The sequence below is a fragment of the Xenopus tropicalis genome, chromosome 1 (genome assembly GCF_000004195.4).
Source record: "Xenopus tropicalis strain Nigerian chromosome 1, UCB_Xtro_10.0, whole genome shotgun sequence".
Taxonomy (NCBI): Eukaryota; Metazoa; Chordata; class Amphibia; order Anura; family Pipidae; genus Xenopus; species Xenopus tropicalis.
This window is the reverse complement of record NC_030677.2, coordinates 153171803-153178401: the sequence shown is the minus strand read 5'-3', so window position 1 is coordinate 153178401 and position 6599 is coordinate 153171803.

The following is a 6599-nucleotide window of genomic DNA, read 5'->3' as shown; positions in this document are numbered from 1 at the left end:
TACAGGCTCCTTCTGTGCCTTATTTCATAGGGGGGGTTACCACTCTTTTGGCAAAGTCAAATTTAATTTGCCTTTTTTTCCTTTTTGCCATGTAGCCAGCTGTCAATTGCATCCAAAGTGTGTTTTTACTATAAATGTGAATGTTTAAATAGTTTTGTACATTCTTGCATTTTGGAATGTTTTATATACTATATGTAATAAACTTTTTTTTTTAAAACCTGTTTGTCTAGCTTTATAGAAGCTAACAGAACTGTAAAGTATTTGTTAAGTACTCACTAAGTAACAGGACAAAGGCTGGCCATACTGTACATGTGGAGACCTGTTTGTTTGGAGAGGTTTCAAAAGAGTGGATTTCTACCCAAATTTGGCCACACTCGGGCTAATTTGATCATTGGGACAGAGGAGTACTGGGATTTGTTAGATAAAGACTGCATTAATGTGCCAATGCATTCTTTGTCCGATAGGATTTTCAAATCTGACCAATATATATCTCTCCAATTTTTGGCCAGATCGTCAGGCAAGCAGTCCAAAGTCGCAGTCCAAAGTCCCAACTCAGTCAGCAACTTTTGTTAAGGTCCCCATACACGGGCCGACTATAGCTGCCGATATCGGTCCCTTGGACCGATTCGGCAGCTAATCGGCCCGTGTATGGGCAGAACAGAGCGGCCTGGCCGACCGATATCTGGCCTGAAATTGTCCAGATCTCGATCGGCCAGGTTAGAAAATCCGGTCGGATCGGGGACCGCGTCGGCTCGTTGATGCGGTCCCCGAACCGACTGCCCCATAACCACCCCATAACCACCCCAGGGCCAAACGATCGGATTATTTTTTTTTTAAGTTTCTTGCTACCCGATATCGCCCACCCGTAGGTGGGGATATCGGGTGAAGATCCGCTCGCCAAGCGAGCGGATCTTATAGTGTATGGGCATTTTTAGTCTGTGTCTGGCCAGCTTTAGATTTCTGTTGGTTTTTTTTTTTGTTTGTTTTGTTTTTTAAGCAGTCCAATAAAAGATACACTGAATCACATGGAATCCTTGGGTGGCACATGTGGCTCAAAGGTGCTTAGTTACTATGGTTTGTAGGAAATCGGTGCTGTTGCTTCAGATATACTGGAATGAATAGGTTTAGGCAGACAGGGAGCAGGAAATCTCTGAGGGCTCTGGCACACGGGGAGATTAGTCGCCCGCGACAAATCTCCCTTGTCATGGGCGACTAATCTCCCCGAACTACCATCCCACCGGCAAACATATAAGTCGCCGGTGGGATGGTACACGCTGCGCAGGCGATTTCAGCAAATCGGCGAAGTTGCCTCGCGAGACAACTTCGGCAATCTGCCGAAATTGCGCCGCCGCGTGTGCCATCCCACCGGCGACTTACATGTTCACCAGTGGGATGGCAGGTGATGGCAACTTTTTGTCGCGGGCGACTAATCTCCCCGTGTGCCAGAGCCCTAAAACATTTCTACTTGCAGCTTTACAATGTAATGTGATTGCTTGATCAATAAACAAACAATTATTCTGTGTGTCATTGTGGCCTTCAAGTCTACAGAGTTATTAAAGGAACAGTTCAGTGTAAAAATTAAATTGGGTAACATAGATAGTCTGCGCAAAATAAAAAATGTTTTCAATATAATTAGTTCACCAAAAAATAATCTACAGGCTGGAGTGAATGGATGTCTAACATTATAGCCAGAACACTCCCTCATTTACAGCTATCTGAGCTGTTAGCAGTCAGTAACCAATCAGTGATTTTAGGGGGGGAATATGGGACATAACCATTCAGTTAGTTTGCTTTTGAATCTGAACTGTCTACTCACAAACTAACTGAACAGTTTTGTTCTATGTGGCACCCCCCTAAAGTCACTGTCTAGTTAGAAAGCCGAAGTAGTCTTCTGGCTATTATGTTAGACATCTGCTCACTCCAGCCTTTAAACATTATATTTTTACCTAACTAACTATATTAGAAATATTTTTTTATTTTGCGCCCAATTTCATTTTTACACTGAACTGCTCCTTTAATACAGATGTGAATTTGCCTGTTAGCTGTAATCCACAGCAATTTGATGTTAGTTTTTTTATGTTGCAAGTGAAGCTGATATGTTCCTATCAAACATAATGGTATCTTACTGGCAAGTCTGGGGTTATGAAGTTCTCATAAGCCATTTCTACAGTGATCCTACTGGCATAAAATGCAAGTGCCACAGTGTGGTGTGCTCAAGGTCAAGGTCACAAAATGTCATAAAATGGTGAGGCCACTGTGTCTGCAATTCCAAACATAGAAAAGAGTGTGTTTTTTGCAAAACAGGCATGGTATATGGGGACTTGCGCACACACTTAGGGGCAGATTTATCAAATCATGAGTTCGAATCCTGAATGGGATAAATTCGGATTGGATACGAAAATTTCTGAAGATCGCAAATATCACAAAAATGCTTATGAAAAATCGTATTAGTCATGATAATATCGTATTGGCAATTCGAAAGTCACAAAATTTTCGTATCGAACGATTGTAAACAGCGGGAAAACCTTTCCGATTTTTTCGTGCAAGCGTACGAAAAAGTCGCACAAGCGTACGAAAAAGTCGCGTGGGCATAAGAAAATTTGCACAGGAGCACAAGCGACGAAAAATTCGACGCAAATACGCTCTGAGAATTTGTGCATTTGTAAATGTGGCCCTTAGCGTGGCACACCATTATTCCTCTCTTTCTATTTTTTACATGTTAAAAGGTTTATTAGTTCTCTATGGTGGAGGGGCCCCTCATGTTTGTCTGCAAGGGGCACCCTGGACTCTAGTTACGCCACTGCAAGGTCACTTAACAAGCTGATCTTTGCCTGATTTGGCAACATACGTTCCAGGTCAAATTTGACTGATTGATTCATTTGGCTCCGGGGATCATAGCAGAGGCCTATGTATACTTGTCAAAAGAGGACCACATCACCTCACCAATGCTGTCCTCACCCGGCAGGATATTCAAACATGCCTGATAATTACCTGCCCAATTTTCATCCAGCTATCTGACAGAATGGTCCATATACAGGCAGATAAGCTGCTGACTTGGGCTGCGTGTATGACCAACTTTAAGTTTCAGTTGAATCAAGCTGCTTAGATAAATGTGTCAATTCATTAAAACTTTAAAATAATGTTTCCTGACAGTCAGTGTTGCTAAATGTTTCAATAATTTGGATTCCTCAATTCAGTGTTGGAAAATCCTGCCCCTAAATAAAAAAGTGGGACCAGGTCTGGACTGATATTCACAATAGGCCAAGTATTTCAGGTACAGCCCCCCATTTACCCAATAAATAGAGGCATCTTCCAGCAGCCCCTCTGGCAATTGCCTGAATCTACAGATTGCCAGTCCAGACCTAAGTGGGACTGCTGGTGTTGGATGATTATGGGAACTTCTGAGACAAAATTTGTTAAAAAGCCCCACACAACAGCCTTCAAAAAGTATGAATAATAAAATAAATTTTTATTTGCTGAAATCCAGCTGCAAAACAGTTCTTCTCTTTATGCATCATTTGAAATCCTGGCAGGGGAGAAGGGACTAAATTATTGATGTTACAACAGCTTACAGACAGCATGCAGCAACTACATAACCAACAGTGCATTGTACTGTGATATTACTTTCCTTATTGACATCACGTGTGCAGGGGATTGTGGGATTTGGAGGATGCAGGCTGCTGAGGACAGTCAACTGCTGTTATGTTTTGGGGGATTTTTTGAGTCTCAAAGTAGTCAGCCAGATCAACAGGAGAATATGGGGCCAGGCTTGGGTAACTGTTCCAAACCATATTATTACATTAGAAATCATGAAAATGCTGCATATTTTGAATTGATGTAAATGGCAAAGTTGCTTGAAATTATGTTTACATTTTAAATAAAAACTTTTCAAAAAGTTGTGTTTGGGTGGAACTTTAAAATTATCTTCTCTAGAATCAAAAAGGTTTAGCAGGAATAAAGTGCTAATCAATTTTAAACTAGCTGTAGTGATGTGTGTGTAGTGATATAGTTAGGAAAATGTTGAAACAACCATTACTTGTTACAGGACTCCATAGGTGTATCTATATGCTATTCAAGTGTGGCCACATTGCACACAGTCCTCTCCTTTGACTCAGATTCTAAACAAGAGGATCACGGATCACAAGGTAACAGACCTGCATGTAGCAAGGTTAGAGCTATGATTCACAACAGAGCCTTTCCCTTATGGTGGCAATACAGGTTACGATCTGCTCGCCTGGCGACATCAGGCTAATTTGATCATTTGGACCTATAGGCAAATGATGGTTTTAAATCATGGGCATAGGTGCCATTGGACTGGACTACATCAATGAGCCAATGCGGTCCCTGATCCAATGGGAAAATCAAACCTGTCTGATCGAGATCTGCCCAATTTAAGGTCACACGTCGATCGGGTAGGCCCGACGGGGATGCCCATACACGGGTAGATAAGCTGCTGAATCAGTCTGAATCAGCAGCTGAAATCTGCCTGTGCATGCCCACCTTTATACAACATACTAGAATAGAAAGTAATTTGTTTTTATCCAGGTTGTTTCTGGATAACTGTTTCTCCCTGAAACTACTGCAGTGATCAAAATATCATGTTTACCGGTGCTCTCAATTCTATAAAATAGGATGCATTTATTTATATGTTATTCTATATCATTCCATTATTTTTTTTAAAGAATGCTGCGATTTTCCAACATTGTAGACTGAATCCGAACCTGACTTGAGGACAGTTGGTTGAAATAGGCCTAATTGTCTTCAACGCCTAGACAGACACCTTGAATAATTGATAAGATAGTGTAGATACTCGCCGCCAGCTTGTTTGCTTTACCTTGTAAGCTCAGGAATTTGATCAGTTCCAGGTCACCTGCTACTTTGTTATTGTTGTGCTGTTCACTCACCAGTCACCAGTCGGTATATTTCACATGCTAGGAAATAAAAGATCCTTTTACACAAGTTCAGGAACTCATAATTAAGGTTTTTGACAGATTTGATAAAAGTAAAGGAAAAGCTTCATGGGTTATTTTACCCTGGCTGAAACATGCCGGCTGAGAATACTTCCTGCCATAGTGCTAATGGCAATGGTGCAGAAGGATATTTTTCCTAGCCCAAGCCTGCAAAAGAAATACCTAAGAGCAGAGCAAAGGTAATATTCCCAGGTTAGCCAATAAAAAGTATCACCTTCTTTATAATATTTCAGTGTTATCTTGAATTAAAGAATCTGCGGTAATACCTGTATGTTTAAATCAATCACTGTTTCATAGTTTATTAAAATGCAGCAGGAATGTTGGCCTTTCCACAAGCCATTCCTATTGTTGCCGGTGGAAAGGCATTTCAGAGCAGTTAAGTCATCCCCGGTAGCAGAGATTTATCCCGGGCGACTACATCACTCCATAGAACATTAGCCTTATATTTACAGAAAACAGCAGACCTAAAGGACCCTAGGCAAGCACCAAGTCATGACCATTGGGTGGTAATAGTATGAGTGAGATGACAAAAATGTGGAATGATTAGCAGACCACCTAAGTGCACAGCTTTTGTTGTATTATCTCTTTAGTTTTAGCGATATGGTTCATTTAAAAACTGTAATGCAGATTGGCATTCTCTGTATTTCCTATGATATTTAGCACTCTCACCGGCAAGTAAAATCTGAGGAATGGCTAAAGGACCTTGGTTTTGTATACTGTAAAGAATTAATCCTGCAAATAGAAAACACAAATGTCCTATCCTACTTTCAAGACTGTATAATCAATTTGCAAGTAGAACAAAGAGTTTTAAAGCCAAGGAATTTGGGTCAGGAGAAATAAAACCTATATTAGTTTGTGCATGTGTGCATGAAAAATTATGGCATTCACTTATTGCTGTGCTAGTGGCCGGCCTTTTCTCAGCCAGCAGAGAAGTGCCAAAATCCTTGAAAGGATCCTGGGCTATTTCATCCAAATTAATGTTTCCATTAATATTAATTACATGCTTCTCATCTGGTTTAGGTGTTTCACAGCCAGCTGAAAATACTATGTAAAATGAAATATCCAGGATTGGATCATTATCTTATCTTATAACCTGAGGTCAGTTGGCATCTCTGCAGAACAATGTTCCCTATAAGCAGTGCGCTCACACACAACAATTTTGTATTTATTTTTACCTGAGCAGTTTTTAAAAACGTGCACACAAGTTTAAAATGTATGCACACAAGTTTTTTGCACACAAAGCCAAAAAGTAATGAGGGAACGTTGCAGCAGGTCTATTTCATAGCCCTTAATTGCTTGTTAGGGCAGGGTTGGACTGGGGCGGCCGGGGGCCCAATGGGACTGCCACCTGGGGACCCTCCATCCCAGTTGCGACATCAAACCCCGTCCCCCTACTGCATTTTCTCCTTACAACTGTGATAAAAGGACTGTGGGCCAGCACCTAGTTATAGGAGGGAGCAAAACTGGGTCAGGACAGCCTACAAGGGCCAGGGCCCTGCCGATCCAGTCCATACTCGGTTTGAGGGCTGCCAATGGCCTATTGTTGAGTGGTGTAACTACTACCCCATGGGCATGGTTGCAAACTTTGCACCAAGGTCCCTCTCAAGACATGAGCTGCCGTGCATACTA